Below are 25,777 nucleotides of genomic sequence, written 5' to 3'. Positions count from 1 at the left end.
AGTGGGGTACGATTTCGAAGAACCACTCCTCAGCTAATGGAGTTTCCTGCAGAGCCACTCGGCCTTCATTGCCTTGTTGATTCCACTGGAAAGGTTCAGCCCCTCCACGCTCTGCCAGATGGAAACTTTAGGGCAAGGCAGTCTTTAACAGCAGCGGCAGTTTGGAACTTCTGTCCAGTGTTTGTAGGGAGGCCCAAACAACAACATGAGTGATATAAAGAGAGTGTTTTTAAGCAGGAGAGACATTGTTTGTGGGGACATAGGAAGAAGTTGATAAGCAAGTCAGGAAGAAGTCAAATTTTGAAGATTTGTATTTATGCTTTCCAAAACAGAAGTGTGCTTTCATGTAAGCCTTTTGAAATAGAATTAAGAAATCTCACAGGACATTTAAATTCTATCCATCTGATAGTTGTTTGGTATGATTTTTCTTCTATAAACTTACAAACGCAAGTCATTAAATTTGAGATTTTAACATGAAGGAAAAAACCAAAAAAACACTTCTATTTTTGACGGCACAAGTGCTATCACCCTCTCAGCCCACCCAAACACTGTAGACACTGTAGAATTTTATGAAAAAAGCCCACCCAAACATATGGACACCACATAATGACAGGCAAAATTTTGACCTCAAAAAGAGTGCTAATTAACAAGATGTTAACTTTACAGATACAACTAAAAATCACACTCTGGATTACACTGTTGCCAGTCTGAAGTGTTAAAAAGTGTTACTGGCTTGAAGTGATGAGAATTTTTCTTTTTTAAACTAGCACCTGTTTTACTTGCTCTCTCTATGTAGGCTTTTTTTTACAGTTCAGTCAAGTTTTACTTTCTTGTGTTGTGGAATTGAAATTTCACTTTAGTGTCTATGCAATTCAATATTGATCACATGAATATCAGGATCAAAAATTTTAAAAGAAAATTTTGAGATTCTGTGCAATTACATGGTTATTGGCAATGCTGAGGTAACGGAAAGCAAAGAATTTCGCATGAACAGGAAAGGGGAGAAAACCTCAGATGTGCGTCTCACTCTTTAGAAATATGTTGCATTTCTGTAATGATACATCATGGCATGCTAATCTCTCTGTATTGTTTTTCATATAAGGGAGTATTAGCATCTGAACACAGATTTACTGTTTGTTTCTATGTAGCTTCATGCTACAGTTACTAAAGGGCATTAAACATGGGATAGTTAAAAAATAAGCTTGTGAAAATTCAGTGTAAATTAATTTTTTCCATTATTCGCACAATGAACAAATACTACACAGAAAACACAAATATAAGTTTCCAGAGATGACCCTATTTTTGTTTGTTTAACCCTGGAAAGGAGCCATTATTGCATCTACTGAGGCAGCCAGCAGTGGGACCTGGCCCACTATGGGGGTTGTTTTAAGTGTGCGAAGAGGCACAGTTATCACAGATTCAAATCTATTTGTGAGGTTAATCTTTTAATGATAAATCTTGCGGAAATTATCCTATCCCCTCTTGAAAGTTTTAGTATCTCCATGACATTTACACATTTAAACAAACATATTTGTTATTTTTTAGATTTAGTGTGTTGCTGAATGCTGATTTGAGTAAATTTTTTTATAACAAGCTATTTATGTATCTTTATAACCACTTGCTATTTCTCTCATACGTGGCAAGAATATTTTCAGTGGAGTGTATTGACATTTCTTCACAGTCCAAAAGAATTGCTTTGAGAGGGATCTTTCATAAGATTCTCAAGCAAATGAAAAGATTGAGCACAAGCAAAGAAATGTATTAAGCTCCTTATTTTAATCCTTCCTAAACCATTTAAATGTATGTATATTTGCATGTGAAAGCTGCTGTATTATCATTCCAGTAGAACTGTTGATATAAATAATGCCAGTCACTGTCTAACTTCTATTTTATTTTTAGCTGGAGAAGCCTCTCTGGAGAAACACCAATTCCTATTTAATTGCCTTAGAATTTTACAAATGGAGATGAACCCATTAACGAATCATGGGTTGCTGTGGACTGATAGGGTTGCTGAAATGCCATGTAGTCTAAAATTGCCATCTTAGGAAAAAAAATATGAAAAAGCGTACTGTTTTAAAGAATACTGTCTACATGTATAATATAAAGAACCCCTTGTTTGTGTTGAAAACCTTTACTTGTGAGAGAATAATGATGATATTCTGTATTACTGTGTTCACAGGTGTGGTTAGGTACCATATGCCAGCTTTTGCTGCAATGATGGGAAAGCTGGTCCTGTTTTCAGACATGTTAAAGAGGTGGTGGGACAGCCTTGCACATTAAGAGTGGTGGGTTTGCCACATTGAGCAAAGGGGGGGCATCCAAATGTTCTCAAGCAGATACCAAGGAGATGCAGTGAAACTTCAGTTTGGACAGAATGATGGGAGGTTGCCGAAGGACAGAGATTCATGAGCTGTTGCCAGAGGTGCTGTAGATAAGTGAGAGCGTAGAGATAGCTATAAAGAGAGAGGAGAAAGGGAAGGGCAAAGGGCAGCACCTGGCTGGAAGGGGAATGAGAAACTTTAAAGAGCAATTTAAAAATAGAAAAATTTCAATTTTACAGTACCTATTCCCAAATATGGGAAACTGTGAGAATCCCATATAACTTTCAGATCCTGATTTAAATCTCCATTTACAATGTGCGGACCAGAAAGTTAAAATCTCCTGACTAATAGTTGTATAACTGCCTCTGTCAGATGTACAGAAGTGCTCTTATTCTTTAATCTTAGAACTTGCCAAAAATTATCAATGATAAAGAATTGGTTATAGTTACTCATCTTCTTTTCTGTAATCCATTTTGATTTCTTGATTTGCACATGTAAGCAAAAATTTAACTCACCAACTCAAAGTTAGACGGAAGTCTGTATTTAGTGGCTTTTTTCAGGAAAATTTCAGGGAGAGGACAAGGATTTGCAGCTAATGACAAAGTAGAACTAGGCCTTTAGTCAGTGTGCTCTCTTCACAGACACTAATGCTTTGAACGTATTTCAGACTCCTATGCTGATGCCCTTAAGTACATCATAGAGGAGGAAATCAATCAGGCTTTGAGTTTAGAGGAACTCCTGGATGGAAGTCTTATCCCCAATGACCAGGTTGCCACTTCAAAAGCCAGCATCTCTGCAGCAGAGAAATCCATCAAATGCCTAACAGCGAGAGGGGCAGCTGTACAAGTGCAGGCTCTACTGAGAAGTCTATGGCTGACCTAATACATTAAAAAGAGAGAGGAAAGTTAAGAGGAGGAAGAGAACTCTTTAAAATCATTGTCCCAGAGCAGCTCTCCGAATAGTGTTCCTCCACCTTCCTGAAAGAGTTGGTTTGTTGGTCTTTTTTTTTGTTCAGCTTTGTGCTAAACATAAATGAAGGGATCCTTGGGTGAAGTTACTCATCTTTTCCCTTTTCTAATGGATATGGAAAAGTCCTAGAATAAGGCTCCAAAATTGGTCCAAAAAAACTGTGCACTCAGACTGAAACCTAGCAAATAAAGTGACAAAAAAGCATCAAACAAGATGTAAAATGAAAAGATTAATGTTTTAATTATATTAAATGATTGTGTAAGGGAAACAGAGGATAAGAGGATTGTCCTTTGTCCTGGAAGAAATGAGGGAGTATCTTCAGGCCTCATTAATGTTTGTTTTGTCTGCTGCCAGCTTGAATTGATGAAGGACAGAAAAGCTTAGTTAGTTGACTTTTGCAGCTTACCAAACCTGCAGTTACTCTTTGCTCTTACCTGTTCTGTATACGGGCGTAGCCAAGATCAAGTTTCCCTACCCCAATGTGTGAGACCTCTTCAGGTCGTGTTATAGCAGAGTCTTTGGTGCAAGCAGCTGCCTTTGATAGAACTCCGGTTTGCTTGTGGCGGCTGGGTTGTAATAATCCTGAACTCTGAAAGTTTGATAGTTAACGTCGTGTGTTAAAAGAGAAGGCCACACAATTTTCCCAGAGCCTTCTACTGACATTTTACCAATGTTGTTATCCCCTTTCTCCCCCCACCCCCTCAGTGAATAAAAGAGCTTGACAGCTTTGTAACTGATGTTCTGCTGTGCTAATGCTGTATACCATATTTCCTTATAAACAGCTCAAATTTTTGGTAGTAAACCATGGAGTATATTATCTATTAGATATGCAGACATCTCTGAAAATTGAATTGCATTTCTCAGAGGCCAAGGTCTCTAGTATTATAGTGATTTCTGAAAGCCTAGTCAAATGCAAATGTTGTGTGTGCGTTAACTAGGCAATTAGACTTAGAAATATAATCCCTAAAAATACAGCTCTGCTTTTATTGATGGATATAATTGGGAGAAACAGTTGTTCTGTCTGGAATTTTTTTCATGGGTGTCTTACACTGAAGAAAGGATTTAAGACTACAGATAGTAAAATCACATCTTAAATCAACATGGGCTACTTGAGGATTTTTTTTTTAATTTGAATGAATAAATCTTAGAAAAGGCATTAAGAATAAAATACAGCATTGATTTCCAGACTGTCTGTGTATGCTTACGTTCCGTCTTCTGCGCTTCTGTGTTTTTGTATGTATGGTCTTTAATTGTTTTTTGTTTTTCATCTGGAAGTCTTCTTTCAACATTTGCACCGTTTGGTATTTATCAAAGAAGCACAAGTATCTACTGGCATAAAAAAAACCCCCTTTGTTTAGAATTATGTCAGCAAACAGAAACCTGTACAAAGCCAAGAATCCCTACAGCTCTTCACAAATCATCATTTCTTTTCTCTGTCTCTTGCTTTGCTGTATCTGGTCAGTTATAACATGCTTTTAGAAAAATTACAGTGTTCCTTTTATGTCCTATTTTGACTTGATAATAAAGGTGTTTATATTTTTATAATCTAAAACTATTGGATTGTTTTAGGTCACAAACAATTTATGCAGGGAATTATTATATTATGTGACATTTTAAATAAGGGTTTTTTTACCTGCTGAATGAATTCTTATTGCACTTTCTTTTCATATTTGTAATTTTATTTGCCAGTCATGTACATATTCTGTTAGAGTAGGGTGAGTTTAAACTAAACTTCGTGTTGATCAGTAGATCTGTGTTTTATAGGTTTTCCTAATATAATCAGTCAGAAACTCAATGTGATTATGGTCAGTGTTATTGGTGTCTTGAAATTTGTCCACTTCATCTAAAACACATAATTGCAATGTTGATAGAGTACTTATATAATGACTTGGCAAAAAACCCCAAACAAAAACAATCCTTAAACTACTGCAAATCAGTTGTTACAATAGTTCCCTGTGGGATGTTATTGTGAATTCTGTTTTTCATTCTTTCGTTCAGGCTCCTCACTTGTATTCAATGAGGGAAAAGAAATTTAACCTATTACACCCAAGAAAAAGGTAAGGGGATTTTTTTTGTTTGTTTTGTTTGGGCTTTTTTTTGTTTGTGTTTTTTTTATCCTTGGAAATATTTTGTCTTGGCCATTTCTATTTTTCTAGATTGGCTGTTATACACTGGTCTGCAGAGTGACTTGGTAGTGTGCTTTATCTGTCCAAATTTCAACCAATGCAATTCATTTTGATGTGCAATTGTTAGTCTTTCTACAGTGAGAATACGTATCAGGGCCCACTGTTAAGTTGTGTGCATTGTGTTTCTACTGAAGTTAGTGTTGAATTTTCAAGATCAGTCTTCCTAGATGGAACTATACAATATGGAATTAGAAACACGTTCTTAAATACTCCTAACTTATTTAGATAAGCGTATCATTTCTACAAATTATATTTTGTATTTCCAACCTATGTATGTCTGTCATTTCTTTGGTAATGGTTGAATTAGTTTAGTAATTACTTCCCTTTCTATTGAGTAGTTGAGCAATTAGTAGAATAATCATTAAAGTAATTACTTCTTTGTTGACTAAGAGCAATCATGATAGTGAAAATCCATACATGTTAGTAAATCAAAATGTGAGAGCTTTTCTGGTAGAAGTGGTTCACCAGACACAATTAAAGGGGTTGTACGATGGCATGGATTGAATCTGTGCTGTAAAAACATTGGGCATTTCTGTGTCCCCAACTGCGTTTTAAAACTGCATGTTTCAAACTGTATGTTGCATTATGTATTTGTACTGAGGTCAGGGGTAAGAAATTAAGCATCTGTTTGTTCTTTTTAAATAGAAATGTCAATGAATACTGCAATAATCGAGCTCTTCTTCACATTTGGTAGTATCTCACCCTCCCTATATTCCTTGAAAATGAAGCATATGTAAAATTTAAAATTGTAAAAGGCTCAACAGTATTTTCATATTTTGCCTATACATCTAACATATATATATTAAAAAAAGTATTATATGCTAAAGGAAGCCTAATTAACCACCGCAACAGACTGCACACACCATGTGGAAACTGTTGAGCTGTATCAGCCTTACTTGCGCATTGTGGACCACAAAGATGCATTCAGTAATTTGCCTTCCCTGGTTCCCTGCGACAGGCGCTGTGCTGCTGTTTTATTTACTTCTCAGATATTGCTTGACTCAGGTCAGTTGTAAAGAAAAGGTGGACTCCTTGAGTGGGGCAGCCTAGTAATTTACCATAATTAGAAACTCTTACACCATAGGTATTTGATAATTTTTTCATGTAAGACAGCTCGAGTGCTGCAAATGTTGAGCCCATGGGGCTCATGCAGTGTCTCACGCAGACTTAGCCCAAGGGGTTTCTCTGAGAGAATTGCTCATAAATTAGTACATGAGAACAACTAATACTCAGGACTTACATACTTGATTTCAGTAGAGATCTTCAGTACAAACTTAAGTGATTTGGGGCTACAGTGCAGAAAGGCACACTGTGTTGTCAGTGGAGTGAGGCTTTCTCATCCACATGGTGGTACCTTTTGGTCCATATGCTTAAACTGTGAGTGTAGGAAAATCAAAGCCCTATTTCTGACTTTCAGGTGTGCTTACAAAACAGCAAAATTTTAGGTACTGACATTCCACTCCCCGACTCCCCACTCTTAATGTTTTAATTTAAATAAAGCTCTCAATATTTTTTTTCCAATAAAGGAAAGGTGAGGTCCCCATATTTGTGAAGCCTTCAGCTGGTCATATAGTATATATCCTGTCTCCAGGTTTCGCTACAGCTTTTGAGAAAACTTAAATTTATTCCACTAAATATTTTCAGTATCACCCAAATTGCCTCCTTAGGCATCGTGTATTTGAAAGCTTGCTCATGGGTGGGCTTTGAAAATGCTATAGCTAACATAAAACAGATAGACCTACGGCTGATGTGGCAGGAATATGAGAAGTTCCCAGCACTTAAACAATTATTTTGGGTAAAGGACTGGAAGGAAATCTTGTCTTGTGAATGTTCTTTTGTGAGTCTGACTCCTGACAGTCTTTACATTGACTGTCTGCCGTTAGCATATTATCAGCTATCACGTCCTCACAGTTTACACTTTCTCTGTAAACCTTTAACATATTTAAATCTCAAATAACACTTCATTCAGGAGCACATATGTTTTGGGATCGTCCCATGTAATGTGAAGGACTGCAACCTCTCCAATGCTGACTTCCATGGGAAATGTAAGCGTATTTTCTTAGTAACTGACGGATTCTGCTGCAAAGGGTAGCAGATAATGCTTGGAGTTTTTTCCAGATGTCAAGGATTTGTGTCAAGCGTTTGCATTTACAGTAAGGCTGGCTAATAAGATACTGTATCTGAGTTAGCTGTGGGTTGTTGATTAATTTGGTGTTTATATAAAGACATTTGAAAAGGGTCTTAGTGGTACAGATGGTATCCAAAAAACATATTTGGAAAAATCAAGTTACTCAACATTGGCTTTTGGCTGGTGTAAACTGTGCTGGGCCTTTTGTGATTCTTTCAAGTTTCATGAAACAACTCTTTGGCTCCACTTCATTGCAGTATTTTCCTTAAGTATAGCACTACTCTATTTCACTTTTACAGTTAATTGAAGTGCTTGGAGATCAGCCAGTTTGACTAGGGAGCTACAGCCAGGCTGTTTTACGATCCTGAGGTACTTAGCACTGAAGATTCTCTGTGGAGATTATACTAGTGAATTGGAATTGCTCTCCATATATCCAAAGTATATTAAATGCTTGTGCTTGAAAGGGACAACTGGTAGGGCAGGAAGAATTTTATCTCCACTGAATTAAGATTGTCCTAATTGCCCACATTGGCGATGGGGGAAAGGATCATGCAGCCTAGGGGAGTTGAGAGTGAAGCAAAGGAAGTAAAAATTTAGCAGGAGTATTGCTTTCAAGAGTTCTAGCCCCGCAGCTAGAACTTTGAATTGCTGGGTGGGGGCGGCGTCTGTCCTTCATGGATTTAGGCTGGAGGGAGAAAGGAGGAGGGCCCAGGTACCAACATACCAGAGCTGTCGTCTGCTGTGTAATTTCACGCTACTATAGAATGTTTGAATAAAAGGCTCACAATTATACCTTAGCATTAAATTTGTAATGAAGTTTAGTCCCTAATTGTAACCCTTTTAGAAAACAAAGCTACTTGTTACATCTATTATTTTTGACTTGGTTTCATTTTTAGAGAATGATGAAAAAATAAAAACCTTTGGTGGTTTTCTATCTTACTTTATAAAAAGCCTTTCTGGATACAGTGTGGTTTAAAACTTCTGAAGGAAATATAATCATACAATTCTTTTGAGTTTCAAGATGCTCTAAAAGTTAGTTTCATAGTTGTTCTATCACATATTTTCTCTGGCTTATTTATACCAGTCTCATAATTTTTTATTGTAATTTTTGTTAGATCAGTGTTTAAAAATAGTAACGACTTAGAAATGGCTTCAAAGATAAATTACAGTACATCCTCTAAATAGGGTTATTGATAGAAATAATGCTATAATCAGACCACTTACTAATTTTTCTCAAGTTTGTGATGAACAGCGATAAACAATTGCAACAACAAAGAAGACAGGTTTTTTTTAGCATAAAATAATTTTCGGTATAAATTTAATTTTCTAAAGCCTACAGCTGTTACCAGTTGATAAAAAAACCCCACCCAAAATACCAATTTTCTGCATAAATAATTGTAATAGTTTCCTTGGAAACTTTGTGTTCTCCCAACAGAGAACTATAAAATGACACAGTAATGTGAGCTGGGTTACATTCTCACTAGTGGCAATAAATGGTGTTATAGAAAACCTAATAATGTTGATTATCATGGGAATGTAGACAGTAAAAATCGCAGTAAAATTTTCTTTTTGTTGAAAGTATGCCTTTCAGGGGGCAGGAAAATTGGCTAGAGAAAGAGGAGTTTATGAACATGCAGCAGAGTCCACAAACTGTTGTCATCTGGGGAAAGAAGAGAGATGTCAATGTTTTCCAGTCCATCAGGCTATTCTTGCTGGCTTAAAGGTGCTTCTGTCTATGTAATTCCAAACGGGCGTTTCTGTAATAAAGCCAGTACCCTCTGGAAGGCAAACAGAACACTGAAATGGGATTTTTTTGAGGTTGCAGCATTCCAGGGTCACTGCTTATTGCTCTCTGGGGTCTCAGGTCATTGGTCTGATTCAGTCAGGCCCGTTATCTCTTATTCAGGATATATTGCATCAAAATATGGTAGTTATTTGCTTTTGGAAAAACAGTACTCTGTTCAAGAAAAAATTAATCTGCATCTGATCTGTATAAGGCTAATGCCTGGAACCTGAACAAACCCTTTCTTCTGGAGAAGTCTGGTCTCTGTTCTGCAACAGGTCAAGATCTCAGATAATTTCCTCGATCTGCCCTGGGAGACCATTCTCAGATGTCTGAGCCCCTTCCTGTTCTCCATATGCAAGTGGTAAAGATCAGTAGCTGTTTGTTACTGTACCTCAGGTATTTGAGGAGATAACCCACTTTTAAACCATTCAACCAGGAAAATATGGATGAGGTACATATCAAAGATTCTTAGCATACAGAAGGTGAAGGGAAATGGGGAGAGAAACAGAAAAATCAGTTGCTTAATCAAAGCAGAGGCGAGATTTGCACTATTTGGATCCTGGTTTGTTGCATAGGCATGGCACACGTGCTATTGGAGGCAAGGTAAACTCCAAATAATAAAAATGTATATGTTTTAGAATATGACCTGTGTTTGTCATATGTATATTTCATATCTATGTTGCCTGGCTTAGATTTATTTAAAGTATTTCTTACATTTAGTTTTGCTTGCCTAATGTAAGTGATGTAGGAGATCAGCATGTCACACGTGAATTCCTTGTTCAATGGACTCTGCCAACTGTATCAGACTCCTGACTGATAGGATGGCTCACCTACTGAGGATGGCTGAGTGTGATGACTTTTTGCTTTTGAGTAGGGTCAAGCTCAACATAATGTTTGAAGTCCTCCATTAAACTTGAGCTCAATTTTATTGTGTGATTTGTTGAAGATGAGTAGATTTTTATTTATTTTTGCAGGGCTTTGCAGAAGCACGAAAGTGAGTAGGAGCATTAACTGTATTGTATGCTCCAACAGTTCACACAAATTGCAGCCCAGGATTGATAGCTTTTGGTTTTCAAGGTACCTGTCTTAGCTCACGAGTTTCTGAAACTTCTCTAGCCCTATCACCTATGGTAAGAGGAGCAAAATTAGTCTTGTGATGGTGTGTTTGAATTCTGCAGACCTACCTTTTCTTCCCCTCACCCCTTCATGTGTCAGTATTTGATTTTGCAGTCTCTAGTTTGAACCTGATAGACTTTTTTTTCCTTTCTTTAATAGTACTGGAAAATTAACAAAGTTCTTTAGAATTATTAATCTACTGGAAAGGTTTTTATTGATCTTCTTACTAGAGATCATTCAAGCGGTAATTCAGTCTTCAAATTTAATGAAGCATAAAGCAACAGGCCTCCTGATGTAAATAATGAACTCCATATCCCACTTTTGTCAAGCTATTCAGAAAAGGAGGATTCATCTGTGCTTCACAGTGAGAGTCTTCTCTACTGAAACATTTTTTGTAGGCTAAATCACTGTCAAAATATCAAAACCTGATTTTTCTTGGTCGTTTTATGGGGGTTTTTGTACACTTCTTATGTTTATACATAATAAATAGCCTCTAGCATATGTCTATTTACACTTATTAATGCAAATCCTAAATGTAGTTGTTTGACACAAGTATAGGTAGTTTTCCCATGTTAAATTCATAGGTAACTCTGAAGTTAACACCACCACTTAGAATAATAGCACTGCTCTAGTGGGGCATGCTGAACCGCACAAAGAGTGAGTATGGAAGGGGCAAGTACTGCGTATAAAACATTAACTTATTATGCTTGACACTGTGTCTGTAATTATATGGTCCAGAGAGAACAAGAAGTCTAGAAGAGTGGGCAGAGTAACAAAGACAAAATCAAATGACATAATGAGGTATATAAGTCTGCGTATCATTTTATTTGCCAGTGAGGAACACATTGCATGTGTAGAAGGCTTGTGACACTTTCACAGTATTCAGGAGTGACAGCAAAGTTGCGTTCTGAGTAGAACAGATCTTACAGTTGTGAAATTGAACAGCTGTTTCTAGGTTGTGCTACACAAAACAGGAGACTTCCTTTGCGAGGATTCAGCTGGGACAGCACAAAAACCTCCATGTATTCACCATGGTGATAAGCTCTGTACTTCTAGACAGTGTAATCAACATTGTTATCCGTGAGTAGTTTATTTGGACTGTGCATTTTCCATGCTGCAGGTGCAGGATTCGGGGTAGCTCCCTCCAGTGCTTAGTTATGTGTGGTGGGTCCTGGTGACTTGTATTGGTCCTGCTCTTGTCTTGTCTCAGATGTGAAAGCAGTTAACTTACCTTTGCATGGGTTGTAGCCTGCTCTAGTAAGTCTGCCAGAATTAAACAGAGTTTCAGCAGAGCTAGCGCGTGTCATTACTATACGCCAGGAACTGGAGATGTAAAGAACTATGCCATGTTGGTTTAACATGTTTACCATATGAGCTGAAGTCCAGGTGGGTTTGTTAGGTCTAGCTTGGCATTGGTTCCAAGGGAAATTAGGCATTTGTGCAGAGCTGCCCATGGCCTAGCACTAGGTCACCTTGTCCTCTGGATTTTGGAGGTGTTCTGTTGTGTGGCTGAGGGGACATGTGCAAATTTTGATGGTGAGCCAGAACTGAAACAGCCCAAAATAGTACAGGGTTTCCAAATATTTTTGCATGACTCATCTAAGACCTTATTGCCAAGAGCACTCCCTACCCAGACGTATGGGTGCACTGTGTTCCGCAAAATGCCCTGTTGTTCTTGTTCCTTCTGGGTTCTGCTGTTTAGGCTGTGCCTGTCCGTACCACCGAATAATGGAGCACTGATGGTATGTGGGAATCTGGCATCTGTGAACAAGCAGTGCCTCTTTCCACTAGAGAGCCAGGAGTAACTAGGAGTGAGCAGGGCATAAAACAGTGAGTGAAACTCTACTTCAGAGTCCTCTCTGGAGCAGACATATGGTCTGAGAACACACTGGATCTCATTCAGCAAGCTTTTGGTATGCGATGCTGCACACCTCCATCGGGCTTCTGAAACCTCTCTACGTTTGTGTATTGGATGTGTTCCCACGCTGTAGTCGACCATCACAGATGGTTATGCCCACTTGTTGTCTCCAAATACATCATGACGTTTATCCCCAAGATGCTGCCAATTGTCAAACGCATAATCAATTCTGTGATTTACTTTCACCTGTTGAAATTAATCTCCATATGTAGATAGGTCTACCCATTTTAATGACATGCTAACGATGTGTTCAAACGTGGGTCAAGATTAACTTAGGGCTAGCTGTAAATTTAACTGATTCCTATGATGACTTTTGAAAAGATGTGTTTCATTAAAGGTTGCCCGCTTCACCCAAGCTAATTTTTGTGGGAAAGGAGACTATCCAAATAACCCTACAGGATAAGCTCATGGTTATAGATCCATCATGCTGATATTTGTTGTGAAGTTTTGTGTATTTTTTTGTTTGTGTGATGTTTTTGTTGTGGGGTTTGTTTTGTTGGGCTTGGTTTTTTTAGGGAATTCAAAACTGGTGTGTTGAAGCAGAGAAAGAATTGGTGCTTAGGATGAGAGATGTGTATCTGGAGAGATGGAGAGAAATGCAGCAGTGGGCAGGGAGGGATAGGGTAGCATTACAGCACAAGATTGGCCCTGCCTTGCAGCTGTTGTTACTGCCTCTCTGCTCCCCACATACCAGAATTAACTGTCACAGGTAAAAAGTAATCTCTGTCCTCTCAAACCCTCAGGTGTGAATATTTTCCTTTTTTTTTTTTTAAGATTAAGTCCAGCTGCATTAGCCAGCTGCAATTTGACCTTTTTCATAGTTCAAAGTAAGAATTTTATACCATATCTGTATCTGCTGTAGCTGTTGTAGGTTGATTTCAGGTGATGGAACTTGTTTAAGGATATTTTTTTTCATATCATTAATTTTATGGATTTATCTAGATCTATAAGCAAGAAGGTCTAAATACCACAAAACAAAGGATATTAAAATCTGCCTGTGAGATTTAGGAGCGCAAATCTCATTGACGGGTGGTCCCAAATTGCATGATATTTTAGAAGAATCAGCCAAAATACGCATACAATGACATGCCACATACATATGGATTCTCCTGAAAGCAAAGAATTGCTCATTCTAGCCCTGCCTCTGTCACCAGGCAGGTTCAAAAACTCCTTGTTCCAAGTGGGAAAATTCCCGGTAATTGTGGCTGTCTATACTCCATAAATGTGTTAAATATAAATCTGGAGATTTCATAATTTTACTATCACATAAAGAAACAGGTTAGCATTTGAAAAGCAATGAATTCTTAAAAAAACAAACAACAAACAGCCAAATAACAGAATAAGTTGTGAAGTTAATAGAAATCATAACAAAAAAAAATATCTTCAGACAGATATCAGTTACTTCTTCAATTTCTTTGTTCCTTATGTTGTTCTCTCTCTCCTAACCTTCGTGGAAGGCTTTTAGCTGATCTGTAAGATAGAAGAAGAATCCCAACTTCTTTAAATTGAATGAGACAACAAAATATTTTTTTTAAAACACTCTCATTCTCTTTGTGTAATAGTGCAGAGTCATTTGAATATTTGACGTTATATCCTGTGATTAGATTTCTGATTTTAGACGGTTTTAACATTTGGTACAAAATTTTAAAATCTTGCCTTGAACTTTTCCCTCTCTGCAACCCCTGTTCAGGGCTGCAAATGGAGCGCTTGGTAGTGTGTTACAAGAGGGATCAGTCCACTTCCTCCTCTGGAGCTGATTTTTAGCAGTACTCCGTGAAGGGGCAACTGCGTTTATTTCAAATGAATGCGTGTTCAAAGAATTAAGGAACAGTTGAAGAATCAGAATGATTCTTTCATTAAATATCACTAAGGATTACATATTGTATCAGACTTCAAATACTGGTGAGTTGTCCATGAAGGGACACTGGAAATTTCATACCAAAGGCTGTTTTTTTTTATGGTTTAGGAGGCCCCTGAGAAAGACTGACAACTGAAATACAATTATTTTGAAACTTTTTGTTGGGGGATTTCACTAAAGTTCATGGACATTTTTGATAAAGATAAAAAAATTCATTTGGCAGATCTTTGTCTGTACAGCAGCCTCCCTTGTTTGGAAGGGAAGAACTTCAGTTCACCGATGTATTTTCAGTTAGTTGGAAACTCTTCTGCTTTTGACAGAACAGCCAGAAGGAGAGGAAGGTTTGGCTGGTGTTTGTACTGTCAGGCTGCAGTGCGGCTATGCCAGGCTTGCTTTGTCAGCCAGAACAAATGTTATTTTGTAAATCACTTTCCTGTTGGGGTGTTCAGGTCTGTCTCCTTTCCCAGACATTCTCTGAGTGGACAAAGCTGAATGGGCTGTCCCATGGCCTTGTTTTTTACAGAATCATTGGGGCTGGAAGGGACTTCTAGACGTGTAGCCCCACCACTGTGCTCAAGTAGGGTCAATTAGAGCACGTTACTCAGGGCCATGTTTGTTAAGGTTTTGATTATATCCAAGGACAGGGACACCACAACCATCTCTGGGCAACCTGTTTTTAGTCTTCAGTCAACCTTGCAATAAAACACTTTTTTCATTTATTTTAAATGAAAATTTAAATGGAAACTGCCTCTTGTCCTGTCCTGTGAGTAGAATGTATCTCCATCTTCTTTCTTTCCCCTGAGGCGGTGATGAGATTCCCCTGGAGCCTTATCTTCTTAGGACTGAACAATGCCACTCTCTTAGCCTGTTTTCATATGATCAATGCTCCAAATCCTTAGTCATCTTAATAGCCCTTCACTGGACTCTCTCCACTGTGCCTGTGATTCTACAAAGCTGTTTTCCAGCCATTCGGACCCTGGCCTGTGCTAGTTATTCCTTCTCAGGTACAGGGAACTTTGTTGAAATTCACAATGTTTCCGTTGGCCCACTTCTCCATAATATCAAAGTCCCTCTGAATGGTGGCACAACTGTCTGGTGCATCAGCCATTTCTCTCCCTTCTGTATCATCTGCAGGCTTGCTGAGGGCGCGCTCTGTCTCATCATCGGGGGCATTAATAAAGATGTTAAATTGTATTAGTCCCAGTATCAACCCCTGGGGTACTCTGTTAGTGAGTTATCTCCAGCTGGACTTTCTACTACTGATCACAACCCTTTGAGCCTGTCATTCAGCCAGTCCACCACACTCTCCACTTACCCAGTCCATACTTCATCAGTGTCAATGAGGATGTCGTAGGAGACAGTGCTGAAAGCCTGATCAGCATCAAAATAAACAATATCTGCTACTTTCCCCTTACCCACCGAGCCACTTTTCTCATCACAGAAGGCCATCAAGTTGTTCAAGCGTAATTTCCCCTTTGTATATCCATGCGAACTACTGCCAGTTGCCTCCTTGTCCTTCCTGTGTTTGGAAATGGCTTCCTGGATTATTTGCTGCACCACCTTCCCCGAGAGTGAGGTGAGGCTGGCCAGACTGTAGTTCCCAGGTCTTCCTCCTTGCTCTTCTTGAAGAAAGGAGTGATGTTTATTTTCTTTGCATCCTCTCCCACTGACCATGACCTTTCTCAATGGTAATGGAGAGTGGCCTTGCAATGATATCAGCTGGCTCCCTCAGCACTATTGCATAAGGAAAATAGAGGAAACCGTGGTACAGTGAATGGACTGGGTTTTCTGACAACAAGATAGCAAATAAACGTTACATGAGTGAATTTAGGTTTTTAAGCACAATAAATAGCGTTTTCTGCATGAAGGTATTCAGGGAAATACCTGGCGTCTAACTGGCCAGGTAAGAATTCTTCCTGTCTCTTTAACTGTATGTAGGAAAAAGTTACACTAATTTTGTTTTACAAAGAGAAGGGCTGAACATATGCAAACTCATTGAGACAGATTACTCTCAAGGTTAATTGAGATCTATCAGTTTGCACTAGCTTTCTCTCTCACAATTTTCTGCCTGATTACCAGTACAAAGTGGTCAAATACATGCACCTTTATTCAGTGCAGTTTCTCTAAGGTTAGAGATCCCAATAAAGATGGATTTAGGAGGCCTGGTTCAAGGCTGAGATAATAAATAAAACTATAGAACAAGTTATTTATAGGTTCATGGAAACCTAACTGGGGAGAGACACATTCAGCATGTCTCCCTGCAGTCCTGGTGCCTCAATTGTCCTTGGTATGCAGGCACTTCTGATGCGGCCTTCTCCATTTGCACAAACTCAGATTTTTCTTTTGGAAGCAATCTAGAATTTAAGGGCAGGAAGGTTAAGTTTGTGATCTGAACTGTAGATTGCTCCTGTCTGTGGCATTGTGGTTTGGTCTTAGGAAAATAAAGGATTACTTTTTCTGAGATTCATTCTGGAACTTCTAGAACTTAACGTACTAGCTAGAGAAGATTACTCTGCATATGGGAGCTCCTTTTCTTTATTTATTTGCTGCTATTTGTAAGTTATCTAATTTCAGGACTAAGGGCTTGAACTTCATGAGCCAATCTCTTTCTCAATAAAAGTGTGTATTTCCACTTGAAATCAGTGAGAATTTAATGTTCACAGCAGCTTCAAGCTCAAATTCCATTCCAAGCTCAAAGTCCATTGTTGCATATTTGGTGCAGATAGGAACACCGGAGATCTGTAAAGAACAGTAATTAAGGGCCTTCTCAAAGAAGTGTAAGGAAGAAGATGGGGTATTTAAGAGTATTTATCATTAATTTGAAAAACACGGTTTCAGCTGGCAGACTGTTAGCTGCATTGTGTGCAATTGTACACAGAAACATAAAGGTTTCTCTGTCTGTCTGTGCTCTGATGGGGTTAACAGAATGGAAGATTCAGGATAATGAGTAGCAGGTAATGACCAGTGTAGTTTTAGTACCAAAATATAATTCATTTAAACTTGCAAAATGATCAGAGTTGGTGTGTGTTTCTACTAATCTGTAATACAAGTATTTACAAATAATTAGTATTATTAGGATCTTTATATATGACTGTGGACCAAACTTGGCATTTTAGATGTGGAAATGTGAGTGAATTATGGATTGTTTGTTCAACCAGTTCTAACAGTGAAGCAGAATGATGGAAAAACACATGGTAGCCTGGCAAAGGGCAGACTCCACTAGCAAATGAACGCTGAATTGAACAATTAGGCAGGAAATCAAAATGAGGATTCACTCTGAGGCAGCACATGGCACGTGATACAGAGCAGGTCTAGAAACAACTGTAGAAACTGGCAGAGCATTGTCAGCACCTGGTAGTGTCGTCTATAGCCGGCATCCTGCACTGGGGACTCTAGAATGGCACAAACATTTTATCTTGTCTCTTGAAACATTTTGAGAGCACCAGCTTGCCCAGAAGTTAAAAAAAAAAAAAAGGGGGGGGGGGGGAGGAGAAAAAAGGTTCCTGCTAACTGGAAGGAAAAGAGGGAGGGCATTGGTTCTTTTAAGTTCAGTGTATGAAAAGGCATTCCCTTTTGTTTCAGTAAGTCTCTGTTAAGGGAAATAGTTGATGTGTAGTGAATGAAATATCTGAAAATCAAATATTTTAATTTGAAATACTTTTAATAAGTATTATATGTTGTTACAGGTCAGGATAATAAAACTTATCGCTGCAATCACGAGCCCAAACAAGTTTGTGGATTCAGCAATTATCAAACCTGATATCTGTGACTAAATAAATCTTGTATTTGTTCACGATGGAAGGAAATGAACAAATAGATGTATACAACAAATTTCCAACCATTTTTCTGTCTGACCCTGAATTTGGCTTTCTGTATAGACCCTAGGTACTGGTACTTCTATTCTGGGCCCTCTCTGCAGTGTCTCATCCAGATGATTCTTGCTTCAACGTCATGGTAGAAATTCAGTGGCACAGAGAGCCTTGCTCCTTGGTCTTTCACACAGAGTCTAATTGCTGGAGTGGTACTGTGTAATGCCAAAGCTTAAATAAGTTTCTGCTTGTACTCTGTCGTTAGTACTCATCTGTCAAAAGCAGCAACATTCATCCAGAAAACATACTGAATCTTGGGGGGGGGTGGTGTCATTCTTCTGGCAGTATAAAGAACAATTTAAATCCTCCTTAAAGAGTTTTCTGCATTATTTTGCAAATATTTTCTATATGAGAAAAAACACATAGTAACCTCAGTCAGATTTTTACTATCTTGAAAATGACTCAGATTACTTTTCCACATCAAACAACTGAATTTCAATGTTTATAGCACACACTGGGGGTATGAACACCAACACGTGCTGTAGGGGTGAGACTGAAGTGGTGTGGTATTCTGGTAAGACCTGCGTGCGTGTCCCCTGCATAGCACAAGTTGGCTCTGCTCTCGGGTCGCTCCTGTCTCAGTTGTAGCCCAGACAGTTCCTGGCAGGGAGGAGGACAGAGACTGGAAAGTAGATGTGTGTGGAGCGCTGCATGTCTTAATGTGAAGAGCAGAATCTTGGCCTCTTGTTGCAGTGTTCCTGGGTATTTCTAGTGATACGTGTATCCTGAGAGAGGGTGTTAAAAGCTCCATTTTAGTGAAAAAAATGTAACTTGCATAATATCATCAGCGTATCAGAAAAATAAAACTTCTGGAAATCCATAGGGCTCCTTTATGTATCCTTTCATATCATCGACTTTCCTGTGGTTCCCCTTTCTGGTACTTCATTGCTGGGAAAAGCGAACCCCTTCACTTCAGCAGAACCTAGTAACAGGCTCATATACATTAACTATAGTGAGTTCAGTATGGGCTGTGAGAGTCAAGCGTTTTCTCACTTTTGGTTCAGATGTAATTTGCATAATCAAAATGAAAATTAAAACGTATTTCCATGAAAATAATCTGGCAAGGATTTGTGTGGTATCTGCTACCATGTTGTTTGAGTGTGGGATGCTAAATCATGGGGAGCTGGGACAAATTCTCATTTGATAATCAAGCTCAGCTGTGCTGTCTGGTGAACTGTCATGTGCCTAGTAACAGTTGTTCTAGCTCAGTTCTGCTGCAATAGGAAGTGATACATAATCCATGTCACTAGAATCTGGTGGGGACCTGCCCCTCAGTGAGAAACATTGATTCTTTTCAGCTGCATGTTAAACAAAGTACTAGAGAGGATTATAAACCACTGAGACTGTCTAACAGATAAGTAAAAATAAATACAGTTCAGAACATTATTCAGCGTTTGCTGCCAGCTAATGCTGTCTGGGTCTCCCTATTGTTGGATGTAGCCTTTTCACGGAATGTAAGTCAATAAATGTGTGAAGTCAGAGGCTGTATCTCAAAATGCATTGAAAGCATGTGCTTTGATAATAGGGCACTTCAAGGGTAGGTTAATTACCATTAACTTCCTTTGCTCACGCGTATTAGGGAACTTTTCATAAAAAGAATGAAGTCCTAATTATTCAGATCAGCAAGAGTAATCAGGAAACATTACCTGCATTAATGGAACGTGGGACAGATCTTAACTACTGCAAGATTGATTCAGGTGTCTAAATGGGAAGAGTTGCTGTGCATTTTTCATGTTGGCCAGGCACCCTAATTTTTAAGGGAACTGGTAAGAATCCGAGGTCTTGTCAACCCAAAATGTTATTAAACCTCTTAAAGCCTGGTCTGCACTTTAGCTTTCAACGTTGCCTTCAGAAGGGAACAAACCCTTCGCAAAAATATGCTGATACAGTTACTTAATGCAACCTGTAAGAAAGGTTCCATGTCTCACTGTTTGTTTCCTAAATGTAATTGAGAAAACAGTTCTGGTTCTGTGACCCTCCCATCAGCCTTCTGGTAGTGCGTCGCCTTTGGGTTCATTGTTTAACATCAAGGGTGTTCTGCCTCGTCGTGTCGGTGCTATTGCAAGAGAATAAAGCTTATGTAGTGCTCTGTGTCACTTATGCACATGCTGCTTAGCTCAGTGTAGTTTTGGAAATGTTTATGATACAGGATCAGCTTTGAATTTTTTTTTTTTATTGATGACAAACTGAATTCCCTTAGGATACAGTTTGCGTAAGACAATAATGACACCCTCCTATGTAAAGGCAGAGCAACTGAAAACAGATGGAACTGCATTATTGATGGGAACTAGGGATGATAGAGTAAGGAAACAAAGGATAGAATACAGAATACATCTACTTGATCTTTTGCTAAGGCAGGAGCTATAGACACTTTCTTAACTAGCACAGTATGAACCAGTGCAATCAAAACTAACAGGAAGAGATTTTCAGATAAAAATAACTACATAATATTTCTGTGTGAATGTTCATTTATGTTGTCCTCTTGGGTGGGTTTGGGTTCATTAAGAGGATCAAGACCCAAGCCAAACATTTTGTTTCCCCACAAGTGGTAGCTTTAGGTTGAAAGCTGAAAACGTGACATCTTGGTGTATTCAATTACTTAATTTCTTTATTTTTAATGCCTTTGAAACTCAGTTCCACAGGTGGTAAAAAAAAGTTAGTAGCGTGAAATTTTCTTGGCTTTTTTTTTTATTGGTGCCAGACTTTTATATTATATTCTAGGCCCAATTATTCTGCTAATATTAAAAGTATTCACTTGACTGTTCTTGACCTTCTCGCTGACATGGGGTTTGCTTTGCCAAAGGAACCTGAAGAACATTTAGGGAAAAATGACCTTTAAATGCCTGCTCATCTCAGGTAAGGAATAATAAGGGTTCACTGGCTTCCAACAGATGGTAGGCTTTTCTTAGGTGTCAGTACAAATTTATTGCAGTAAAAGAGGAGAAATACCTACAAGCTATTTGTGCAGAATCCTAAATTTGGTAGGTAGATAGAAATTGACTTCAATGACATCTCTGCAGTGGGCAATAGTTGGTTACCTGCAGTCACACTAAAAGGGGGTTTCAAAGCTACAGCTGGCTAAGCCTGGTTTAGATGTTCCAGTAAAACTGTCCTGTCCTTCAGTTTTGTCTTATTTTTGAACACAATATATATATTTTATGAAAAGCGTGATTGAGATTAGAATGAAAAGGAAGGCATTGCCCAATTCATCTAAATAAATTGTTTGAAGGGGTGATGAAAGCCCATGAAGGTTAACAAGGGTCTTTCCTTTGAGATTAGTGGAATTAGGTCAGCTTCTTATTTCAGTACATTTGGTCTACAGGCACCAAAAGCAGCTGTAGACTCAAACAATTTGTTTGCACACTCCTCGTTTGTAGTTACAGGATGAAAATTTAATTGGAAATAAAATGGATCAAAATCTTTATATTTTCAGTAGTTTCAGTCTCTGCTAACCAACCAACCTGAAAGTTATACTAACTGGATAGCTTTGAGGTAGATAAAGAAATTAATTAAAATTAAGTTGGAGATCAAAATCTTACAAAGCATTCAATCTGCAAACACCGATAAGGTGTATTTTGTTCCTGCTCTTCAAACAATAGTTGTAAGTCTTTCAGGGATTTTGTGTTTGCCAACCAGAACAAGCAGTAAAATTTTTCCTTCCCTAGCAAAGCAGCTCAATGCCAGCAAAGTGGATGCAGCTAAGTTCCCTCACTTTCAGTGAATGGGCAAATCAAAGGTAGTTCAATGACACATGGATAATGTCTGACTGAGGGAGATAGTAGTTTTCTAAATTTGTCAGTCTTGGTACATATGTCTCTGCACAAGAACATTGTGCAAAAGTAGCACTGCTCCATCATGCGGCAATGCTTCTGGCAAGTGTGTTGCCTGCTTGACCCTCCTCAAGCTCAGTGTAAGTATCAGAATCGGATTTATCACTGACTATACAATATACTTCTGCTCCTTCAGAAAACCTCCACTAGCAGAATTTTTAAAAGTGCTTCTTCCTTTGAAGAAAACAACATAGGAGGGGAATCGAGGTCAGTGTCCACCTCCCACATGGCTGTGGGGTCAGAGAAAAAGAGTTTGTCCTTCTGTTTAAAAGCTGTTCAAAGAATCATTCCACCTTTCTAGAGGATACAAAAGAAAATGCAAAACTCCAAACTACATCTTAACTTCTTACAATAAAGTGTGAGGCCATTTATAACTGTTAGACTGTTTCTGAGTAGATGATAATAAAGCACAATTCAGTGATAAAAGACAGAATCTGACCAAAGAGATTTTCATACTTGGCAAGGAGGGTGTATGGGAAGAAAGGTGAGCACAGAAGGATAAAAGGTGTACTGAGAAAGAATTAGTGAAGTTAACTTTAAAATGTCCATCTTCCTTTTGACTGGCTTTTAATTTGTCTAGGTATAAATTAAATCCCATCCTATTGAGGAGATCATAATCTTTCTCCTGCATTTGTATGAGAGAATGAGTTAAGGGCTGTTTGCAGACTGTTTGAAATACTCCTGCGTTAGCAACAGGGGTGATAAAGGTGGATACAGAAAGAAGTGCCATTGAGGGAGGGAACTAGAGGGACCTTGAGGAAGGTCTTGTTTTGGATCACCTGGGTGATTTTAACAGGCAATCAGTTTAGAGCAGTCAGGCTGACATTAATGACAGTAACCGATACACTGGTGCCCTGTAAAGCACAGGAAGAACCAATAAACAGGTCGTAGCCAGGTTAGTGGAAAAGACTTAAAATTTAGTTGTCCAAAACTTGAATAATTTCCCATATACTTGGAGCAAAAGAGCACAAGTTATATTTAAATGCCACTTCCATCTTAAACACTTTGTTTTCTTTTCCCTGTTTCTTCAGTTTTGTCCCTGTTTGCATCCGAGGAGATTTGCTGTTTCTACAGTTCACGTTGCTTTTGCCAGAACCTGAAAGGGCTATGCACAAAGGTGGTGTTTCTTGGAAAATGTGCCTAAAACTAGGGGGAAAAGATGTGTTCTGTAATTTTGATGAGAACCTTGAAGCCAAGGTGACAACAACTGAGTGATCCATGCTGCTTCTGCAGACAGCTGTAGTTTAAGATGGTAAAAACTAGCAGAAGAGATGGAGAAATCGGTGTTATTTCTACTGCTGCTTTCTCTTGTAGTAGTTTTCTGCAGTCTGCCTCAATTATGGGTCCACTGTCAATCCTCAGAACCACTCCACAAGCTCCGCGGATCAGCAAAGAGCTTAGTCTCAGCAGTGAGCAACAAATAAGACTTAACCAGTCATTTGCTGTTGTAACCAGGAAACAGAAACACAAGGTTTATCTGCAGCTCTAGTAGGGTGTGCTGGCTTCCGATGCCTCCTATTGGGCTGTGCTGCTCTTCCCAAGAAGGATGTGTTTATCTGCTCCTGCTGAGTTTTGACTGGTTTACTTTAGAAATTAAGGATTTCATGAAATGAGTAGGGAAATGCTTATCGCTCGTCACTGAAACCTGACCAGACAACGCTGTTTTCTAGTAGTGTGTTGGGTCAGTATTATCAGTGAGAACATAGAATCACAGAATGGTTTGGGGTGGAAGAGACCTTAAAGACCATCTAGTTCCAACCCCCCTGCCATGAGCAGGGACACCTCCCACTAGACCAGGTTCTTCAAAGCCCCATTGAGCCTGGTCTTGAACACAACATTAGCCACCTCTGGGTTGTTTATTCTGGTGTTTAACAGTAGAAGTCCAGGGAAGAGGAAGAAGCAGGCTGTTTCCCTCCATGGCACACTTCTGTTAACAACAGAAGCAACTGTGAAGTTGCTGTTAGAGTTTGTATAAAATATTTTTTTCCCCTCTCTCTCTCATGTTTGGTGTTTTTTTTTTTCTTTCTTTAAATAATGAAGGTAACTAGAAATGGGTCCAAGCTGGAAAATCTGCAGTAAAATTTGTATTTTTCTAAAGCTCTTCACTCTTCCAAGGTCTGAGGAGCAACTGTGTAGAAGCCTGCCTGTTTCCAGTTAACATCACAAAGATGTAATAGGGATGCAGTGATTTCCTTTCAGAGTGCCTCTGTAATAAAATCTTCATCACCTAACAACCTGCTTGCCTTCTCAGGGTTTCAGAGTCACAGAGGATATGCATTATAAAAATATTATCTTATTAAACTAGAACATCTCCAGAATATCAATTGCTTATCGAAGCCATAGGATCCTTTGTTCAGGCTCTGCCCACAATCAGATCTATACAAGACAATTATCAGTCTTCTCCAAGAGCAACGCTAGCTGGTTCGACCGTACTTCTAAACAGGTACTTGTGTGTAATCACCACTTACTGCTTGAGCTAAGAATCAAAACTGAGCCTATCTCAAAAAGCAAGAGAATATAACAATGCTAAAAGGCCTCACTGAAACTATTTTACAATGTGTGATTAAGGCAATTCTTGCCTACTCCATATTAGCCAAAGAACAGTAAAACAAAACAACAGATTTTAAGGATGAATGAACATTAGAAAAAAGGCTATGCCTTGATGAGATTTGATGTGGGATGAAAAGGACTGGGTCAAACAACCCACAAGCTCTCTGCCTGCTAATAAAGACCAAGATTTCTAATGAGTTATTTTTCACTTAGCATTTTGTTTATTATTAAATAGTAGCATATTCACTGTAGTGCAGAAAAACAATTTGATTGGCAATTCCTTTACATTTTAACAGCTACTTTTCTTTCATTTTGCAAAAACATTTGTGTGTTAGGTGTAAGTATACAGATGTGTATTTATATCAGATCTTTGGCAAATTTCATTTGCTATTGCAGGACTTATTTATCATAAACTGCATTTCTGAGAAATTTGAACACTTTTCATTTGTTTTGACTGTGACTAGAAAATAGTTTTCTTGCCTTAGTTTTGCAGGTGAGAGAGTTAAGACTTTGCCTGCAGTAGATTTATGAATGTTGCTGCGGGCAAAAATTAGCTTAGCAGTTTTTGCTAACAACTCCATCCTTTTTCTTCTGAACTCCACTTTCATCTAGCGGAACTGTAGATTGTGTCCCAGTAGAGTAGGTATACTGAAGGTCAAAGAGAAATGTAACATGCTGAATCACATGGCTTCACTTTCATGAAAGTAGGAAGAACTCTGCAGGAGCAGATCATAAACAAGTTGAAAATTGTGTGGGTCAAAACCCTGTAGAAAAAGTAAATAAATTTTTCCCTGCACCATTTTTATAGTGTTGTGTGTGTTTTTTTTGGTGTTTGTTTTTTTTTTAGAAACAAAAGTAATATACTGAGTCTGCCTTGTGGCTTTCTGCATTCAAATTAACTACTTATGAAAATTACGAGTAGAGTCATCTAGTGTAGATTTCATCCATGGGTGCATAATGCTTGTGGAAAAACCCTGGATGTTTTCTTTGGCTTCATAGATGCTGCTCTGAGGTCCAGTGGAAGAGCATTATCATTTCTGTTGTGCTGCACAGATCTGTTCTTTACATTGAGGTCTAGTGCAGGAAAAAATCAGTAAGGCTTGGACTTGGAATCCTAGAATCGTTTAGGTTGGAAAAGACATTTAAGATCATCGACTCCAGCCATTAACCTGGCACTGCCAAGTCCACCACTAAACCATGTCCCTCAGCACCACGTCTACATCTTTTAATTACCTCCAGGAATGGT

The 25,777-nt window shown here is 38.6% G+C and overlaps 1 long non-coding RNA gene across 1 annotated transcript in view; it reads left to right on the top strand.

Annotated features, from left to right (window-relative positions):
• The window catches only part of LOC141745025 (uncharacterized), a 250,121-nt gene that overhangs the window by 124,287 nt on the left and 100,057 nt on the right, over window positions 1-25,777 (top strand). The window contains exon 3 of the long non-coding RNA XR_012587645.1: window positions 5,289-5,347. This is a non-coding gene — a long non-coding RNA (uncharacterized LOC141745025). The remainder of the gene's footprint in view (window positions 1-5,288; window positions 5,348-25,777) is intronic.

The sequence above is a fragment of the Larus michahellis genome, chromosome 6 (assembly GCF_964199755.1).
Source record: "Larus michahellis chromosome 6, bLarMic1.1, whole genome shotgun sequence".
NCBI lineage: Eukaryota > Metazoa > Chordata > Aves > Charadriiformes > Laridae > Larus > Larus michahellis.
This window is presented reverse-complemented; position numbering and strand designations above follow the sequence as displayed.